Genomic DNA, 22,421 nt, shown 5'->3' on the forward strand with positions numbered 1-22,421 from the left:
TTGGTTTTAGTAAGCATACAGTTTATGTTTACATGTGTCCCTGAACAACTTTTATTTTATTTTCTTCTTTATGAAAATCTGTCTGAAAAGATCTAAAACCTCCTCCCTCACAGTCAATAATTTGAGAAATATTGCACTTCATATGCAATCAAACAGCAGGTAGCTTGCAAAAAAGTCTTTCACTTGTACCAACAGACCTTTTTATTACATATATATACATATGTACATATCTCTCTTTCTAAGTAGTCTTTGCATTCCAGCACAATAAGAGCTATGCCATACAGTATATCAGGATTTCTTGAAGCAGTCCAGAGGAGCAGCCTTATACCATTATAATTTTTTCAGATGTCTTTGTCAATAAGCTCCTTACTTTGATGGACTTGGAACAGTGGGTTAATAAGGGGCATTTATGGTCATATGCAGCCTGAGAGAGAGGGGTATCTGAGCCAGAGGGGATATGTAAGTTATGATGCTGTAAACCAGTGAAACCACATTAGTTACTCCAAAGCCACCATTCATTCGTAATCAAATCCTGTTGCTTGAGTCAAGGTCTTTGCACTACTCCTGGGATACGACGTTGGCTCCTGTTCCCTTTTTTCAGGCATTGTTACTGTTTTAAAAATTAAAACTAAGACCAGTTGGTAAACTTTCTGAAAATTACAAAAACTGTAAGACGATAGTTTAGATGATTGGTGACTTCTCTCTAACTCCAGAGATATTGTTAATGCTCATTTTTCTCCAGTTGAAGACCACATTTCCCATGAACCCTCTCCTCTCCTGTCTACATCAACAAATAATAAGCGCTGTCATCTGATGGTTAAACACATGCACAGTGTCAGGAAAAGTCTTGGTGTGCTGTGCCACCACCCTCTTGTTAAGGGCCACATCAAGCCAGGGGTCAAAATCTGTAAAATATGTGGAAAGACACTGAGACGACTGGCTGACTGCTGGTTTTGGGTGGTACGCTTCTATTTTGGAAAGCTTGGCTGTGCCCACATGGGAACTTCTCTGGCAAAGGAAAAAGTAATGGATAGAGAAATGTAAAGGAGGAATAATGATGGGTAGAGATACAGAACGCTGGCTGTTGTTAGCTGTGGTCTTTAGTTTGTGTAGTTGTCATGGTGGCATCAGCCACAAATGGACAGAAAGTCATGATAAAATCAAGACCACCTCAGACAAACACACACAGACAACTCAAGGGCCTGACCTGAGCAATATCTCATGATGGAGGATCAGAAAAGTGAGAATTAATGATGCAATTTTAATCATCAACTGTGAGTTTAGATCAATTTCGTTTAACTAACTTGTGACTTCTCCAGTTCAGCAATTTGCCAGTCCTGGAAATTGTACCTAAATAAACAGACCAAGAATGCAGCCATTCAGTTAATGCAGAAGTCAGGCTTAATCACACTGAAATTTCTGATGGGTAAATACAATGCTCACATTAAACCAAAAATAAAATAAAATAAATATGACAGCTCAGAGTATGAACAGCATAAGTCAGTAATTCAGTGAGTAAAATTTTAATTTTCTCAGGGTTATGATTCACATAGCCCAGTGTAAAGTATACATTGGAGTAACATTTTTACATTTGTGCACTTGTCACATTTTGCTCTATTTTGCACAAATGCCCTGTAAAATTAAGATCAAATGGCAAGTATTTCTCTAAATATGACTCTTCCCACAGTGCGGCTCCCAAGTTGCTGAGCTTGAAAAAGATTTCCTGCCAGTGCAGCAGCTATATTACAATTCAACTTAAAAGTTCTATGTAACCTCAGGCTGTCATGGTTTTGGGGATTTGTCCTGTTATTTCCTGTTTTATTTTATAATATTCTCCCTCCCTCTTGTGTTTGTCAGTTTTGCTTCCTGTCGTTGATTGCTTTGAGTGTTTTCACCTGTGTCATTGGTTTCACCTGTGTCTCATTGTCTCCCTCACCTAAGTGTATTTAAGTCTGTGTCCTTCACTTTATTCCAGTTGCTATGTTGCTTTTGGCTTCTCTGATGTTTGGACCTGTTACCTGTCTGCCTACCTGTAAGCTCTATTAAATCATATAAATCATCGTGCTGCCTCCTCTGTCTGCATTTGGGTCTTTCCTGTTTGCCAACATCATAACACAGGCATCACATTAAAGTAGCAACAATATCACGTGTTATAAACATACACCAGTGGTCGATGTGAGTCACATACTTGTGTTCACGTTTTCATTTATAAACTGCATCATGAGCAAATGCTAGCTTTTGGGAATTCCCTATAAACAATTAAGCGTTTATATAGAAACCTTGTTGATGTTTTCTTTTTGCAGACTGCATTCATACATGTGGTTATGAAGTCACAGTTACCCGCTGAGTGTATGGGTTGTGTGGGTAGGAAATGGCTTGGCAGCATCCAATTAACGGCTCTGACTCCAGCTGACCATAATGATGGGTCCGAAATTTAAATGTTCATGGAAACACAACAAACAAGAAATTTAAGGACAATACGATGTTATTGAAATTGAATTACCATGACATTTCTTCATGCATGAATCGCATTAAATAGCTTTGTGGAAGATTGACAATCCTGACATTAGTTTAGTTGCTGGTGTGTATTCATTGCAAATGTCTGTCCCAGATGAATCCCAACTCTGGCTTACTTCCACAGAAAAAGTCCAAATTTAAAGGGATGTGTGTGATGATTTGTACATTTGAAAACTTCATGGATGTCCTTTTGAGTGGTCTTAATTCAGTTATCTTTTTGATCTTTCCTCTTATGGACTCCATCTGCTCTGCGTAACAATAAGGTCAACATCGTTAGCAACTAGAAATCATTGTCAGTATTTACCTGTTGACCTTTAACACGGACTAATCATGGCTATCACTGGATTTTGAGTGACTGAGAGGGAGTTGATCATTCCAGGGTTTGATTTTTACCAGCCAACACAGCACTGATGTCTAGGTAATAACATACTGGTTGGATATAGACATCCTGGAAAATATTATTCATGGAGAAAGCATTTGACACTTTGTGTCCTAAAAGCTTCACCTGTCTCTCCAATATAGTAAGTGGACACCTGTGTCTTAATATATTGTAATGCATCAATTATTTGTCAGCACAGAGCTGTGTCAGTCAGGGGAAAAAATGCAATATCTCAGCTCTGGTGGATCTATGATTGCATTCCTGGTCAAGTGCAAATTGAATTGTTGTTGAAAGGGCAGTTAGACTCCAGCCAGCTGACAAAAATGAATTAATTTTCTCTGTCAGATTCTTGGAGGAGCTAGGTGAAGACAGCATCTGCTCAGAATCACTCGCCTGTCACTGAAACCTGCTACTAAAAGTAGCACTGGATGGACTAGGGAAAAAAATAAGATGGTGGCTTGCTGATGTGGAATAAAAGCTATATTTAAGCCAAGGCAGGTCACACTAATGTCAGGGTCACAGATCTAAAGTGTGTATGTGTATGTACTGTGTGTGTCAGGTGCTCCAGGAGATCAGAACAATCTGACTTTCCAGGCAAATCATATTATGGTTGATTTCCAAATGTTGCGTTTGCCCATCTTGGGATTTTTGGACTACAAAAACCTTCCAGACTTTATGATATTTCAGTTTTCATTCTTTATAGGATATTTATGGAGCAGGCTTGAAAGCTAGTTCAGGTGGACAACTCCAGTTTGCTGCTGCACATGATATAGTCTATATCCTAAGGAATGGATTTAACAGTGTGTTTGATTGCTCTTACATAAGTTGCACATGTAAGCATACCTGGCTAACTATCTTACAACCCTCAGCAACCTCATGTTACTTCAAAGGCCACTACACTACATCAATCTGTGGGGTTAAGGGTTGTGTTTGATTAAACCCAGTTCAGGACTGGAAGGACCACTGGATACAATTATATCAGAGTCTAGGGTAACGTTAGCGGCTAAATCCTGCTCATGATTGGATTAGGGGAAGCTTATTTTCCATACTCTAGCAATCCCAGCAAAACTCGTTATCCAAGGTAACGTTACATTTGCCAGACACATCGGTGAGTGATCACACACAAAGCCTTTTTCTCTTTTGTAAAAGTGAAACATACTGTTTGAAAACCCAAACAATAAACCACAAATCTCACTGTGTCCAAGTGTATTTTTCTGTAGTCATCATCCAAGCAGAGTTAATGTAGAATGAAATAACATTTTTCTAAAGTTTTGTACTAAACTACATATATTACTTACATGTTTCTACTGTACTGTAATAATAAGACTAACTAGCTACCCTGCTATACAAGAACAATGCTGCTCAATAATTTCCATGTCTACTACAGAGACATTCAATTGTTGAGGATGCTGTGTCTTTGCCTGGCCTTTTTTCTTCTTGTAATTCAAGTTTTTTATTAAATGTTTCAATAGATAATGCAACACAAGACAACATATCACAGTACAAGAACAGGTAACAAAGCAAACGGAACAAAACAAATCTGGGCACATATAAAATACAATTTTAAAAAAGACAGACAAAGAGAGGGGCACAAAATGTAAATAAATTCTTTATATACATAAAAAAATTAGACCCGACTTCATAAAACTTTCCTTGGTAATTATTAGTCCTTAAAGATTCAATTCGTCATTAATTTTAACCATTCATCAAAAATAAGCTTTGTCTTTCTTTTCCAGTGACAGAGAACAATCCTTGAACTGCAAACAAAACCTGCCAATGCAAGTCCAAATTTTTGTTTGGATACACCTGGTGGTAGGAGAGACCTGTCTCCTATAAAAGGCACAACTGGGGAGAATCTGGCAACGGGTTATGCAACCACTTGCCTGGCCTTTTTAGTGTCAGTCTTTTAGCATGATATCCTATATGTGCAAATTAAAGACCCTTTTACAGGATTCTCAAGACAGCCTTATCAACCAACTCACAGGGCTAATGTTAATTAGTTAACTAGCTACAGCTGATAGAATCTGAGAGGAACCATCATTTTCGATGGTTGTGGCTAGAAATAAGAGACTTTTTGTGTTCTTCTGTCTGAAACACATTTTAAAAAATGTGTAAGAATTGTTTAACGCTTAATCTCCAACCCGTATCATTGTAAACTGCTGTGTGTGCTGTCCTAGAATGTGCACACATTCTAGAACAGCACACCCTGCCCCCTTAGTTCCCACACCTGTCAAGCTTTCTTGACAGGTGTGGGAACTAAGGGGGCGGGGCTTAGAGAATGTGGATTGTGTTTTGCATTTCCTGCCACTTTTCAACCTTGGGTCCTATCTATCAATTGTTGGTTGGAAGTTTGAGCTTTCCTCTCCTGCTTTGGACTCTTTCTAGAGGATTTAACTTACTCTATGCTGAGATGCAAGGACCACTGCTTCACTTCAACAAGATAAGTATTTGTTGCTTGTGCTAGTATGTGTTGTTGTTGTGAGTCCATGTTTAAGCTGTGTTTAGCTAGTTGGTTTTAAGCTAACGCTGCCAAACCTGCTAAAGTTTAAAGTCAGTTGTTAACTGCTGCTTGTTGTCTGGCGGTTGGATAATTCACTATTTACTTATATCTGGCTGCAAATTTTTGCTGCTTACATCCGCTCATGTGCATTATTTGTGTTTGTGTAGACTGTGGATTAATTCCTTGTAGTGTCTGAGCCTCTTGGTTGTTGCTGATTTTGGAGGGTGCCTCACTTTACTCTTAAGTGCTCTAGTAAGTTATAATGTATGTTGGCTTAAGGGATATAAACCACAACAACAACAGTTGTCTTGCATACAATAACGTTACCATTCACATACCAGCAATCATTTTACTGTAATATTGGCTTTGTGGGAAACTTGCCTTTTGTCTCACATTGGATAGCTGGTTACATTCATATTTTCTCATGTAAATTCATAGAAATGAGTTTGTGACTGCCTGCTTTAACATTCTTCCTCATATGATTACATCTAAACTGCTATTTCACTGTTTACACTGCAGCTACACTCATATGAGCTCATTTTCATGCACTGATGTGTGCTGATGTGTGATCTGCTGCTTATCAACACTTGTATACTGTTTTATATGAATGTTTGTTTTTTATGTTTTATGCTTAAATTAAGAATTATTTGCTGCATGGCTGACATTGTAAACCTGCTGCTACATATCATGTGATTTATCGATCTCAGTTTACTGGAGGCCAATTGTTGGGGAATAGCAAAATGTCAGTTTTTTATTGTTTATTATTTTAGTTGTGTTTTTGTCACTTCCCAACCTCTGCTGTGTTGAACTTGTTGTTCGCTTGCAGGGAGTGACGAAGTCAGAGCCGAAATACCAAATATCAATTCAGTACATAGGCTTGTAGGTATTGTCATAAATAAATCTGTTCCACATGAGTTGATGACTGAAATCTGCCTTTGAATTGCTTTACAGCATTTGTTCTGCGCATAATATTTGTATGAAATATACTTTCTCCTGGAAATGATTTGTCCATTTTCTTTAGGTTCATATGAATTATAAGACACAGGATGTCCATGTTGGTGTTGATGTTAAACATGCATCAGCAACACTTTTCCTGTTTTGGTATGCAGCTGCTCTCAGTTAACAGTCATTATTTTGATGAAGTGATTTAATAAGGCTGAAGATGCAAAATACAGTCGCAAAGCTCATCTTGTTTTGCGTGATGCAGCTTTCATGCCCTGCCAGCAGTGGCCAGAGGCTCAGTGTGTTCTGCACGTTGTTCTCATTCTCCCATTTATAGTGGTTATGCTTCACGAGAAGCTATTATCTGTCTGAAAACAATGGTGTGCCAAATGCAAAGATAATAAAAAGGTGGCATTTTTTTGTTTTGTAGACAATGATGTAAATGTTAGGCCAAGGTTACATTCCCTTATTTTCTGGCCTTGCGGCTTGGGAGGTCTGTTATGATTAAGAGGAAATGAGAAAACTCACCTGCTTGAAATCACATTCACCCAACAAAGTGACCACATAAAACCCAATTCAAAGAATAAAGTGCTGCTTGGTTCGTAGTTTAACACAATGTTGAACGCCTTGGCAGTTTCGAGCTTGTGTGTGTCTCGATGGTGACATTTATGCTTGAACAATATGTGGCCTCTGCTTGTGTTTGAGTTCCTACATCAATGGGATCCACATCCCTACCCCATTCTCTGGCTTCTAATCCAGACTCTTGTAATCTGGCCAGCTGTGGCTTGGCTGATGGAACGAGAGGCAGCCCTCCACTTCCACTCATCCCTCATTCGCTCACATTCCCTCAGCCACATTCAAACCCCACAGTGACCCATATAGACAGCAAGCCCTGTTATTCACCACTCCTCACAGTAACTAAGCACACCATCAAAGTATTGGTTATGATGTTTATTAATAAGCAGCAGAGCCCTCATTTGGCTCAGCTGGGTTTAGAACCAACTGAGAATTTGCACTATGCCCATTAACATTTTATAGACATTCACATCCAGTATGTTTTTGAAGAAACTAACATAATCTATATAATGTATGTCAACAGAATTGTGACAGCATGAACATAACTTAACAATTCTCTAGCACAACTAGCGCAACTAATGATTATATTCATTATTGAGTAATGTTTATTTTCTCAAATTAGTCAATTAATCAGTTTGTCTATAAAAAGTCAGGAAATAGTGAATAATGCCCATTCTCACTTCCCAGAGACCAAAGTGATATGTTGACAAATTGCATGTTTTTGGGAAGTTTGACGCAGCAAATGTTTGAAATTTATGCTTGAAAAATGCATAACAAAATGCATAACAAAATGATCAAAATAGCAATCATTTTAGGTTGATAGACTAATTAATTGACTAATCGTGTCAGCTCAAATTTTGACAATGGAATTATCATTGAAGTCTTTTAGTAAGCAAAAAGATTTGTTGCATTTCTCTGTTTTAGATCTTTACGAATTGAATATGGGTTTTGAGCTGTTGGTCAGACAAAATAAGCAACGTGAAGACATCACCTTTGGATCTGGGAACTTGTGATGGACATTTTCTTTTTAGAAATTTTATAGAATACATGATGAATCACAAATTAATCATTAGTTGTAGCCTGACCCCCAATCCCTCTCCACCCTTGAGCTACAGTACAGTGACTTGTATTGGAGACAAATATTTTTACGATGAACAAAAGGAAACTACAGATCCAACAGGAACATCTTATGTTTTTTGGGCTTGAAAATTTGCCTCTGTCTTCTTGGGCTGAAATATCTAGCAGGGAAGGATGGGGACTTGAAATTCCCTCTACTGTTTTGGTACATTTGGTACTTTTTGTACCAAAACACTAAGAACTGGAATGTGAAATTATGAATCCAAAATCCACTAGTGCCTTGGTACTGATCTTGGGTCCAATCAGTTGCTTGTATAATATATAGTATAGTATATTGTAATATGCTAACTGTCCTAACTGTCTTTGTGGGTAAGGTTTCTTCAACTTCCATTTTATCCTCATTCATTTGTGTTCATTGAACACTTAGCTGTCATTCTGCATAAGCGCTTGTGTCAACAGCTCGGTCAATCACTCTTGTGGTGGGAAACTGGTGAGTCAGTAAAGTGAACACAAATCAACAGCAGTAGTGAAAGAATAGTTTTTCAGTGGGTGGCACTAATCTCATAATTCAGCTCGTATTTAAACCGCACGCAAAGACATAAAAAGACATCATATATGTCTGACTCTGGTTAGGAAAACATAATATACATGTGAATGCACTGTTTTTGACCTTGCTATTTATGAAGTGATGCTGTAATTGTTTTCAACTTGATATCAGTATCCATCTGCTTTCACTATGAATTTGGCATCCTGCTTCAGATTTCAATGGATCTCTTGCTGTTTGTGTGGTCTTTTATGAACACAGTTTGTCTGTGTCACTGGCAGCCATGATATGCTGGGAACCTTTTTGAACCATTTGGGTTTGTAATTGTGACCCACGTGGTTATGTGCTGTGTAATAATAAGTGGTATGATCACCCGCTGAGGCTCATCAAGAATCCGAGCAGCATATGATTTCATGGAGACATTGTAAGATAATGGCTGGTTGGTTTGTGTAGTCCTAAATAGAAGTGGGGAGTGGATGACAACAACATCCGTGTCTGGTGTAGCTCAGAAACTTTGTAGGAAAGGAAACAGTCTCTTTATAAAAAGGCCACAGCTGTCGTAAGGGGTGCTGTATGGAGGTATGTGGACCCAAAAGCAGATGACGAGGAAGCGGTCTCAGGGTGAAGTAGCCGGATGACTACCGTGTTTATTGTGGGGTGGAATGCAGGCAAGAACAGGCAGAGGTGAGCAGACAGGTAATGAGCAGACAAAATCCAAAATCTAAAAATGGTCCATGGGAGAACAAAGAATCCAACACAACTTACAGGAACAACACCATGTGTACAACGATGATCCAACACTGAACAAAGAAAAGATCCAGACTAAATACCCTAGGGGAGGTGAGACAACGAGACACAGGTGCAAACAACCAAGGGAGGGCCAACAATCAAAATTGGAGGGAAAACACAGACAGGAAGTAAAAACACAAGATACACAAGGGAAGAAGAATACCACCAAAATAAACCAGGAAGTGACAACACCTAAACTACCACAACAGCTGGATTTGAGAAATTTGATGTGTTAATCTGTTGTTATTTTTATGCTCTCACTTTTTCCAATTGATGTACATTTTTAATAATAATAATAATTCGGGTGAGGATCAAGTTAGCAGCCTGAATGGAATTACATTCCCTCAATGTAGATGGCTCAACATGGAAACATTGCTTTGGAGAAGTTCATTCAAATTCTAGCACACTTCTTTCTTTTAGTCCCTTTTGCCATGTGTGAACAACGCAGTTCAAACTCATATTATGCCAGATAGCTACGCTGCAACACTTGGTCTTGTTTGCATTGTTTTTCTGGCGTGAGAACATGATACAAAACAACAATAGATAACAATGCAAAAGAAACAGATGTTGAAATCTGATAGCCGGAAGTTCGTGTTCAGAAAGCTTAGCATAACAAAATGAACCTGGAGTCACATGAGGTGAAATCTGCTCAGTTTATATGCCAAGGAATTTCTGTGGTACTGTATGAGCACCTGAGGTCAGTTAGCGCACAGATTAGTCCAAAGCTAAAATTACATGCTGACAGGAAACTAAATCTGCATCCAATAAACATGCAATAGAGTTATAAAGTAGGAGGAGACGCTGGTTTATAAAGTATTTTTTAAACTCAAATACCTGTTTCAGCCTAGTTTTTCTTTCAATGACTTCCTCGATGCTCCTCAACTTACAAACACAGGAGTCTTATGATCACCAGCTTGAATTATTCCAGCTTCATTTCTGAGAAATCATGTTTTTTTTCCAGTTCAGTTTGGTATGCCAGATGGCTCTAAATACTACGATACCCATGAGCCTCATGAGGCCAGTGTTGTTATGGTGAAGAAGCCAGTCAGAGGTGCAAATCAAATCAAATTAGAGCTGTAGCAAATTCAAAACACAGTTGGGAACAAAACACATTGCCATAGTTTCCAAATTCGTCCAAAATTGACCCAGAATCCGAAATGAATTGATTTAAACTGCAGATTGTGTCATAGGTTTTCTTAAGTGTAACCTTTAGCTTCCACCAGTTGTTAATGGTCTTCAAAACTGAATTTCTAAATATGTGATTGGATGTTTCTTATAGAAAATAGGCTCGGGCCGATTGTCAATTTAATTGAGAATTGACGATGGATTGAATCAATCGACAATGCCTATCTAGCTGCCAATGCTTGATAATTTTTTTTATGTATTTCTCTTGCATGCTGTATTTTATTTTCATTAATTCTGTCTGTAGCCTACCATGCATTTACGATTTGATGCGTCTTTTACCTAGCAACACTACGGCTGCACAATTTACCGTGGTTGGGCAGAACAGATCATGCTAAGGCAGAGCTCAGAAGTGCAGTGAAAGCTTGTCTCCTTGTTGTAGGCTAGTAAACAACCACATATGTGCGTAGCGAGTGTGTGGTTGAGTACAAGTGAGAGAGCAAGGAATGAGTGAGAGAGAGAGAGCAAGCGGCAGAAAAGTGACGGTGAATGGAGCAGAGAATAAGGTTAGCAGTAAGTTATCAGTATGGCTGTAAATGTACAGTGTAGCTTACAGTGTGTCAGTTAATAAATGCTGCAGCTTCTCAAGACCAGGAAAAGTCTTGTGTGTTTCCCAACTGCTGGAAAAGGTGAAGGGGGTTAGCCCCGAAGCCCCGGTAACAATCCCGCCTACATTGTAAGAGTACTGTGGTGGAAACGCAAAACAGATCAATGATAATAATATTAAGAAAGTGATTCAATAGCACCCCCCCGATAGAATCGTCAATTGCCAATGGCTAGTGGGCTTGATGGGTCGATGCAGATGTGCACACAATGACGCAAGCCTAACCGAAATGCCCTATACGTTTTCATGTATACAGGCTTGTACTTCATTTAAAGAATTTGATTTTCTTTTTAAAGTCTGATACCTATTCAAGCCTTGGAAACACTCCAACTGTCAGTCAGCTACCATTTCTACACAGAAAATAAATTGGACTTTAAACTTGTGAAACCAGAAGTGTCCAAAATAAGTTCTCCCACTTGGCATCTCTATTTGTAAGTCCATGTGACAATCACTAGTTTGCTTGGAATTAGTGCTGTCCCCAAATCAGGATTTCCAGTAGGGCTGCACAGTTAATTGAAATAATATCGAAATCGCAAGTGCATTATCCAAATTGCAGAAGCTGCAATTTTTTTGAGATGCCCTGGCCTACAAGTCTTGTTCCCCAGATGTAAGAAAACATGTTTGTTTGGTACAGACCCCAACAAATGTCACATCATCATGATGTTAATAGTTTTTTCAGTGAAAATGAAAATTGTGACGTGCAGCCCTAATTTCCAGTTGGCACTTAGACATCAACTTTGAGGGGGGTTGGGCGTGTCATCTTGTGCTTGTGGTTCATTGGTTCATGCTTTTTCTCATCTGTAGATATGTTTCCACTTCATGCATTCCAAACTTTGTGGTGGAAAAACTGCTACTTCACACATCTCTTTCCTTCCTTTATGTGCTGTCCTTTTTCTCAAAATTGCGTGATATATAATCTTCTGACAGACCTGGTTTCATGTTTTCACCATAAACACAAATGCTTTAATAGCTTCTGTGGAAGTGATGTCATCATTTTATCCCCTCTGATTGGCCTAATGTGCAGAGCAACCTCTCTGCTCTCTTCCTCTGCCTGCTAATAATTTCATTTTGTCCTGGCCTGCTTCAGCAGTAAAGAGAAAGCATGACGACATAATTCAGCTTAGGCCAAAATCTGAAATATGGGACAGTTTTGACAATCAAATGTGTGTTTGTCCTTGCAAGAAGTTGGCCGTATGGCATTAATACGGAGTGTGATCTTGATTTGGACAAACATGAAAAGTCGGTTATGAAGAGTTTTTTTATTGTTGAGCCAGTGTTCGTCACTCCCTGGCAGATCCATTTGTTATTCATTTAGATTCAAGAGAGCACACCAAGCACAGATTTATCCAAATGCCAATTATCTTTGTCGCTAATGCACATGATGTTTTCTGGCTGAGTAGGATTTTTTTTTTTTTTTTTTTTTTTTTTTTAGCTGATTAAATTAGTAGTTTTTAATATTTAGTTTACAAGTTATGTCTAAAAGTCAAGTTCACTTTGAGTTTTAGTGGGTACATTTAATCATTCATTTATCTAGAATATGTTTAGCTGTTTAATGATTTAAGTTCAAAATTGATATTTTACGTATGTGTGATTTACATTAATTGTACCATTAGAATTTGCTAAAGTTTTAGTGTCACTGGGCTACAGAGCAGCTCTGCTAACAGCTGGTGTCTTTGTATTGGTGATGCATTCCTTTCGCAACTTTTGCAGATTGCTGTCAGCCTGAAATCCCAAACACTATTGCCAGGAGAGTAAAAGCCTTAATGTACTTGGGCTCACGCGTTGTTGAGAGAGTGTTTGATTTGGTGAGCTGCTAAGCCACAGGCAGTGATCTGACTCAAACTGGAATCAATCACCTCTGCTCTCAGAACTGAACATTTAGTTCTAAAAGAGTTCAATGAGATAGTTTCTCGCATCCAGGCCACCCAAATTTCAGTTAATCAGTAAAGACCATTTTAATTAATTCTTTTGTTTGGAATAAAACTTAAATTGCTGTTATGTCTGTAGGTCAAAAGGCATTTGTCAGCAATGTAACTGAATCAATAATGTGTTTGATTATGTAAGTTGATGTTTAAAACAGTAATTAACACAAAGTGTGTCAGGTGATAGGAACGGGCTGTTAAGAGCAGATATGACCTGCTATGTTTTCTCTTGATTATAGACTTTTCTTTCTCCAACACTTGAAAGCACAGCAAGCCATTAAGAAAATGGGACATTAAAGTGCTGAGTGAAAAAACACAGTGAAAAAACAAGACTGGCATCTTTTCAGGCAGCGTTGCCAGTCATTGACTGCAGAGATGTGGTGTTAACGTGGCATACCCTCTGCAGAGCAGCCTTCTCTCCGTCTGTCCAGCTTCCTGCATACATACGACTCTTTGTGAGGCTGGCTGGCTGAGTGAGCTCCCTTGCTGCGTGTGTTTCCTTGTCTCAGTTTGCAGCCCTGAGGTGAGATCTCAGAGGAGTGCTTAGGATCATACAAGGACAGGCACATCTGGGAAGTCTAAGATGGCTGCACTTGCCAGTTAGCAAGCTGGTGCTAATGAAAAGCAGGACTCTGCCTACCGCTCACACTGCCTGGTTAGCATTAGTTAAGGCAATCATCTGTACTTCTTAACGTACTTCCATACTCTCCCAGTCTGAGCGTGCTTCATAACATTTAAATCTTTTTTTCCACCTCCAGTGTTTATAATATATTATTATTATATAATTTTGCGGGCAAGTTTCAACACAAACAGACTCTCTGTGGTTATAATGTCGAGACAGCAGGGCAAAATTTACAAGAGAATTATATGCTTGGACTAAGGGGACTCCAAAAGTTATATTTTGCTTGCTTGATATTGTCTGCAAAAGCATTGCGTGCTAATGTTAGACATGCCGTGGCTAATACAGCATGTTCTGTATGCATATAGCTTCACAGTATAAGAGAGATTGTTAGTGGTTTTAAGAATGAGTAAGTACACAAGGCACTAGTTTTTTCCCTTCTCTTGGAAGTCAGAATAAGTGACATCCCAGTCACATGGCAGTGTATTTGTAAAGGCACTCTGCAAGGCTACTTGAGACTATATAGTGTGTTTATTTAAGCCTTTGCAAACTGCATGCTGTGTGGCTTTCTGTTCGAAGAGTGCCAGCATTCACTGTTCTGAAATGCACCGATCATGAATCTTTCCTGAGCACGTGACAACGCCCTCGCACATGACCAAAAAACCACAACCAGCGGTTCACAAAGTACAGAGCCAGAGGCATTACCATGACTTCTTGGGGTATGCAGGGTCATTGCCCCTTTCCAAGCTGTCCAAGGCCTCCCCTCTTCTCCTCTCACCTCAGCCTCAGCTCACCCATGTCCCAGGGCTGCAGGCTGGGAAAGGTGAGCAGGTGTGTCTGGAACACTGAGCCCCATTCAGAGGAGACCACAGGGCAAAGAGGAGCGAAAGATTTACACTGTGTCCACATCTTTACTGTATGTCGAGATTTACAGCCTAACCCAACGCAAAACAGATTTAGAACCGAGGACTCTTCAACTTTTTACAGGACAGTCAGTTGTTTACAAAGCAGGCTGATATTTTTAGATGGAAGTCAGACCTGAATGAGCAGCAGGCGATTCCTTGAATTACTCCCTATAGGGATTTATGATTGACTGTAATTTTAAGAGGAGATACATCAACATCTTGCAACTTTGGCAATGACCTGTGATTGTAAATATTCAAAGATTACCACAAACAGTCGTACTGAACCTGATACAACTTTGCATCCATTTACAAGTCAGTTCCCACGATTTCCCTGCAAGTAAAAACAGCACTTCTGAAATAGTTTCATTTAATGCTACGTTTTATACAACCTGGCATTATTCCATAAATTTTGTCCTATTCTCAGAGATACCATTTGACTGTTTCACTGTAATTTTTCTTCTCATCATCCTTTGTGTTTTTGTCTCAGCTCCGTCAGCACAGTGAGGCTGCTATGAAAAGGACTGTTCAATGGACAAACAAAAGCCCTCCGTTTATTTTGAGTGATGGCATGGACGTCAACCAAAAATAAACCAAAATTTTGCAAACATCTCTTTTTAATGTCCGCTAGATTGTGAAGACAGTCAAAGTCTCTAGCCTAAACAAAAGACTTTGATAAATAGTGTTTGTGTCAGTTGTTTAGGACTTGAAGAAACCAATATGGCCTGTTCTCAAGTTTCTAAAGCAGTGTTTATGGTCCATGCTCCTGTATTTGCCTGAATCCTAACAAAGATTAAGTATATTTTCCCTGACAACTCTGTGGTTTGAATTTGTTTAATCAAACAGCTTTACATTAATCTGTCTTGTTAAAACTTCTGTTTTGGACCCACGTGCATCATTAAAGCATGTGCATTTCAAAGTTCACTGTGTCAGAAGATCAGTTACATCTCTGATGTTTGTTCTCAGCAAACAAATAGTAGAATTTAAGTATAGACTTCTCCTGAAAAGATTTTAAGACATGCTTTTTCAGTTTATATTTTAGAGGTCTGTGAATGAAAGTGGGAAACTGGGGCAGAATGTTTGTGATTAACAAAACTAAGGTGTCAGAAAAAGCTGGAATATGCTCAGTAGCACCCCCTAGAAGCCACATCAAGACTATTATGAATCATTAAATATGTCATGCTTTTGAACCATCAGCATATTGCACACAGACAGAAACACTGAATTTTTTGCACATATGTTTATGCTTGTGATCAGATTGTTTTTCAAAAACAAAACACACTGTTTGAATTCAGTGCATATTTTGCCATCAAATACTATTCCAGTGATGTAAACCTCTGAATTAAAGCCCTGACAGTTTTTTTTCTCTCTCTCTCTCTCTCTCTCTCTCTCTCTCTCTCTCTCTCTCTCTCTCTCTGTCAGTAGTCATAATGATAACTATGTAACTATGCATCACTAGTAATTACATTACTATTCTGTCTCATCATCTTTCTTTGCTGTCCTATATTAAAAAAAAAAAATTAGTCTGCTTGCCTTGGATGAGCAAATGTAATTTTCTGTCTGTTTTATATGAAAAAGGGTCACCTTGGACCACCAGTCCTTGTTCTGGTTTCTGGACAAATTGAGGTGAAAAGATATCATTATTTATGTCTCCAAGGGAGCAAAGACCAAAGGAAATACCCGAAGTTCCCATAAGAGCCAAGCCTGACTGTTCCCATCCTTTTCAGATAGGCAGTGAAGATCTGCATCATATTAAATGCTTTGTGCGCCCTTTGTAGCTGAGTATCAGTAAGCTGCAGTGCTGGATCTGCTTTTCCGATTTTAATTTGGAAAGAAACATGTTGAGGTGAGCATTATCCAGTGTAGATATGAAATTGTCTTGCAGCAAGACAAGAAGTCTTGCAGTATGTTGAAGCTATAATGATAAACAGGCATGGCCTTTCCTAAAGAAAAAGAGAAATAAGAACAGTTATCTTCTGATCTGGTCAAAATCTTTCCTGATACCTTTTTATTCTCATTTAGACCATTTTAATAGGAAAAAAATAGGACGCTCCAAAAATGCCTCAGTGGTGCCATAAAGACTGGGAAACTTGTAAACCTCAGGGCCAGGAGTGTATAGGAAAATATGCAGTAAAAAGAACCTTTATAACAGGCGAGAGGTGGCTTGAACGAGGCCCAAACTGATGCAGGGAGGACACAGAGCCAGACACGAGGACTCAGGGAGTCAGGCTACTAAACAGAAAGCTGGGGTTTCTAGCAGACTGAACTTTTACTGAAAAAAATGTTTCTCAGAGAAAAACTAGTTGAGTTAAACCTCAAAAAGCAGAGCCAAAGAACCTCACATTTTTGGGTACAAACATTAGTTAAGTAACAGCTCGAAAGGGGCAAAAAAGCATCAAAATAAGTTTTCTTTGTGGCGGAAGGTCAACTTGTTAAATACCTTTTTTATCAATGGTTCTCAAACTGCGGGGCAGGCCGCCCAAGGGGGGCATAGAGCCACTACAGGCGGGCATGGATGACTAGGGGAAAATATGGAGTGGAACTAAGTTGAATGCATATGATTTATGTAGGGAAATAAAGAGTTTGCTGATGCCATCATGCTGACCTGAATCATTTATTTTATTTAAATCTAATTCAACTTGGCCTTTTTTATTTGCTGCTCCTCCAATATTGTTAATGATTGATAAGAATTCAATCTGTTTATGTGTGGTTGGGGTGCATGAAATTTTTTCAGCTTCTGAATGGGGGCATGACAGAAAACCACTGCCCTAAGATAGATAGATAGATAGAACATAGCTATAGGCTAGTATGTCTAGTTTGAACTTGAAAGGTCAGTCAGGTGGCTAACTGAGATTAAATAATTTAAGAAGAATGCAATGCTCTTTTCAGGTGGTTTTAAGTTAAGGCTATACAATAATAGCAACTTTTTTTACAGAGGCTTAGTCTATTTAACAAAACATATTTAGACTAAGACGGTGTAGTCCCTCATTCGTCCAGGAGTGTTCTATCGTAGAAAAGGTTTCAGTCGTAGTCATCTGGACACTGTTTTCAGAATCAAGACGTTTCGGCTCCCATCCGGAAGTCATTCTCAATTCTCAGTCAATCACAATTGAGAATGACTTCCGGATGGGAGCTGAAACGTCTTGATTCTGAAAACAGTGTCCAGATGACTACGACTGAAACCTTTTCTACCATATTTAGACTAATAAATCTTGACATCCAGAGGAAGGCAGAAATAATAAATACCAATACAAATACCAATCTGTTATTTGGTTATTGCTAATGGGATGTTTCTGATATGTCATACTAAAAACACCATCTAGAGTCTCTTTGGGGATCCGAATATAGAGTAAAGCCATTAGATATATTGAATAAAAAAAGTTGCAGCAAAGTACTACTTCTGCTTTTACACAAACACTATTGATTGCAGCACTACATTATGTCCTGTTCTTGTTTGGCTTGATTTAACTAATGACTGCTATTTTTTTTGACTGCATTCCTTTGTAGTCAGTACATAACTGTGGCGAACAATGACTGGATTATTGCAGGTATAAAATGTAGATTTTAAGCCACTCAGTTATATCTGCACTATGTCTAGACTTTGGTAATGATAGGTTGTCACATTTGAAATGGTGTTTTTTTTTTCTGACTGTAGCTTTGTTTTGGTGATGTATTTACACTGATATTCAGTGCTCACTGTAGAGGGTTCAGCTTGAACCTAACACAAAGGAAACAGAATCACATTATACTTTAATTTATTAATCTTGGTAACATTAAGGCAGAGACATAATGTCAACATCTGTCATACATACATTTATATCACTTTATATCACATTTATATCACTACCCCCCCAAAACACTAATTCTCTCTCTTTCTCTCTCTCTCTCTCTCTCTCGCTCTCTCTCGTTGGGCCTTAAGCCTTAGAATCTAGTTAACGGTAGATTCAGAGGGGATTCTTTAGGGAGAATCACATACTCCTCAGCTCTTGGGTCTAGTGTTGGAGACTATGCAATCACTGACATGGACCCCTCCATTATTAGCGCATTCACTGTCAGACAGCAATCCATCCTTTCAGACCACAACCAAATAAATGTGTTCTTTAAACTCTCAGGTCAAATGAGTGACACAAAAAGGGAACCCAGTAAGCTGTATAAATTAAACCCTATTTACAGATGGGCCCAAGACAGTGGAGACAAATTCATCATGGCCTTGAACTCACCTGATCTGATGAATGACATATCAGTATATAACCAAAATCAATATGTCCCTACCAGAGATGGTGTAAAAAAAAAGGGCTATTGATATCATTATGATATTTTATAAGGCAGCTATTAAAGCTAACCTTATAAGACAAAAACGGAAGCCTATTAAAAAGCAAAATACCGACAAATGTTTTGATCAAGAATGCAAAACCATCAGAAAAGACTTGGAGATGTGCTGTAAAAATTGGAGACAGACAAACTGAATTCTTCACCCAGAGAAAAGGTGTTCGTCAGGCCTGCAACTTAAGCCTGACTTTAATGTGTATATAAATGAACTTGTTATACCCGTTGGGACAAACATCCAACAGAGTCTTTATGTGCGTACATACAGTTGTATCTATTGTATCTATGACCACGCTTACCAAATGCATAGTAGACTTGTATTTTGTATTTTTCAGGCAAATATACAGTGGAAGATGTATGACAGAGGACTTTAGACGTACTTCCTGCAGAGTAACTGCAAATTAAAATGATGATTAAAACGCTGACTTAAAAAAAAACAAAACAATTAACATTATTAATAATAGAAAAATAAACAAAATATTTCATGGCAATGTCCTAACTTGTATTCTAATAATTGGCAGTATAATGAAATTCAGGTGTTTTAATTTTCATACACATTCTCTACATTTGCAAGCTCATTAAGAGGAATTTGACAGGAGGAAAGATTTAGTTTTCTCTGGCTTCGACACTGTCACAGACTTCATAACCATTGATGGCTTCTTCCCTGAGTCCTGGTTATTTGTGCACAAATATGCATCAATGTTGATTTTAAAAATAACACATACCTCTTAGAGTTGGGATATGAATTATTCTGCAGGCATCCCTTTTCCTCCCTCATAAAATATACAGCTCAGTCTCCCTGGGCTTATGCACTGTAGTACAATAAATCCACAACCAGGCCACAACACAGCACCATTGCTCCATCATCATATTGTCTGGAGTTACACTCCAGAGATGGCGGCCTTTGTGGTCAACATTTTATTTTCTGTTTTGCTTCCATGATAAGCCGACAGAGTCAACCTGACATAATTAGTTGTCTGGGGTTTGTTTGGGTTGTGAATTGCTGCTGTGGTGTAAATCAGCAAGGAGCTGGCGGCCAATGAGACAGCTAGAAGCCACATTAAAGGACAGGGGCGGCTTCTCTGCCGCCGACCACATTCAGTGCTCAGTCGCTTCCCATTGTTTTTTCTCCAGGACCTGGCAACTGCAGCCGCAGGCTTGGACCTAGCAAATGCATCCAGGGTTTTGGTCATATTTCTTCTCACAATTTGTCCCCCTGTTTGCCCCCCATGTAATGTTGGGTTTGTGTTCTAAGAGTGAGTTTTAATGTGTTAAGATTCAAGTTAGGACTGCAGTGTATAGGTCATACACTGTGGAGAATGTTGTTGGACATGTTTTATTGTATTTGTGCCAAAGTAAAGGATAATGTTTACATTGATACTCACTGTATCACTGTTTACATTGATACTCACTGTATCACTCACAAACTATAAATTTGCCATACAGTGTCATGCAAACATAAGTGGCAATGCTAAAGCATTTGCATAAGGGTCACATTCAGTCAGAAGAATAAATATAGCTGCTTTGCTCTTAAAATTATGAGCCCAAGGCGTAGACAGGGAGCCAGGCTGTCTGAGTAGACCTACTTTTAGTCGAAGGGAAACTCTCGACATGTGCAGCAACAGTTCACCTTACAGGTCAACAACAAGCCTGAGAGAGGAAAGTTGTGGAAACATGGTAAATAGAAACAAGGAAGAGAAACTGTGGCTGTCAGGATGCCCCTCCCTCCCAATGGAGATATTTTTATGACACTCCCAAGGATATAATCGTGGTCTCCTAACTATGTCTTTGGGATTGTTGAATGGAAGTGTTTATCTGAACCCCGTGGAGAAATGACAGGAATAGCCAAAGGCAGTATAACATGAAACAGCTCTCTGCTGGCCAGAGTATAGCTAGAGTTAGACTTGGCTATTTTGGGTCAGGAACCTCTGTGCTCATTTTAGAGCCTTTCCAACTGGCCCTGTCTCTAATCAAAGGATCAAAACCGCTGTATTCTGTAAATGGGCAATTACAGTACCAACTACATAAAAATGGCATCAAAGACCACAGCAGTTAAGTTTTTGCTGAGTTGTTGATATAGTGGGATTTTCAGCACAGCTGCTTAGGTTTTAAGGAAAACATGCTGACAGGATATTTTTCACATTTAGTCAAGTGGCACGGTTAACATTTCAATGGAAACTTTAGGGGTTCTCTTCTTGGAATTTACATTTTTGTATTTATCAGTATTTGACCTATGCTAACAAGTCCATCTTTTATCTGTTGATTTAAAGTTTTACATGTTTAATGTACACCGTTCATTTTGGAAACAAATTCACCACATCACAGGTGGTTTCAGTTGTGAGTGGCATCCTCAAAAATCTTGCACAAACATCTGCATACATGCTCCATCTTTCCAGACACGTTTGCAGCATTGACAACTGCTTTCTGCTATGCATTACTTATATTGTGATGTGAGATTTATACTTTGAATTAAAACATAATAATCTGTATAACTTCAAATTAAACTTGAAATTTAATTTATAATCTCAAAGTTATAAAATGTATAAAGTAAATTAGCTAGAAAACCTGTACCCTTCGGAAATCCACCATCACATCAAGAATATTTGGAACAAATATTATATTTAGATTTTCATCATGCAGTGTGCACTAACAAAAACAGAAAACTAAATAGATCAAAACACGACCCCTTTCACTGACGCATGGTTGTTGACTGACAGTTAAAAGCTGCTTGACACTCATGAACTTGAATCTGAAGACTTTGAAATAGTGAAGTGATCAAGTGAAGAACATATTCTGTCTGTTGTGGCACTACCCTGTAAATATGTCTTTCAGCTGTCAACATCAGCTCGAAGTGGATAAAAAGGCTGGTTCATTAATCAAATTCTTTACCTTGGTTTTATTTTCTGCAGAATAACCATTTTTGAGTCCTCAGCTGGACTATATTGTGTTGTGATATTAGTTCACCACAGCCTCCCCCTCTTCACCCAAACACAGTCCATAAGGGTCCCCCATGAGAGGCGGTCAGCCCCGCCCTGAGAAGCACTAAGCTCAGTGACACGGCTGTCAAACAAAATCTCTGCGCTTCCCTAAGTCCTAGTTGCCAGGGGTGAACATCAGGAATGTCGCCGGGTGACAAAGGACGATTAGTGGCCTGATTTCTCCATATGCTGACATTTGTGAGTTTTCATGTGTTGTATGGGAATTCTTGGCATTGAGGTTGGTTTTGGATAGCACAATGGGTCCCGAAGGTCCCCTTTCAGACACTACACACAAAGGATGTTGTTGAAACACATGTGAAATTTTTGTCTCAATCTAACAAACTAGAGAAAATGGCTGGATAACAGTATCAATTCTTGTTTTCCTTAAAGGCTGCTGTTTACAGCTATGTGACTGTTTAGCTACGTTGCTGTTACTGTACAAAGTTTCTCTTGTTAGCAATTTAAGTTTTGCATTACCTAACATGCTGTAGCAATATGGCCTCCAAATGCAGCTTTTTCCTGCAGCGTTTTATGGTAGAGGTGCTCCGCCTCGCCTGAAATAAA

General features: G+C 38.8%; 1 long non-coding RNA gene across 1 annotated transcript in view; it reads left to right on the forward strand.

Moving 5' to 3' along the window:
• Positions 1–2,576: 2,576 nt before the first annotated feature.
• Positions 2,577–22,421, forward strand: part of LOC122863145 — a 30,915-nt gene continuing 11,070 nt past the window's right edge. The window contains exon 1 of the long non-coding RNA XR_006374928.1: positions 2,577–3,038. This is a non-coding gene — a long non-coding RNA (uncharacterized LOC122863145). The remainder of the gene's footprint in view (positions 3,039–22,421) is intronic.

Source organism: Siniperca chuatsi, linkage group LG16, assembly GCF_020085105.1.
Source record: "Siniperca chuatsi isolate FFG_IHB_CAS linkage group LG16, ASM2008510v1, whole genome shotgun sequence".
NCBI classification, from domain to species: Eukaryota; Metazoa; Chordata; class Actinopteri; order Centrarchiformes; family Sinipercidae; genus Siniperca; species Siniperca chuatsi.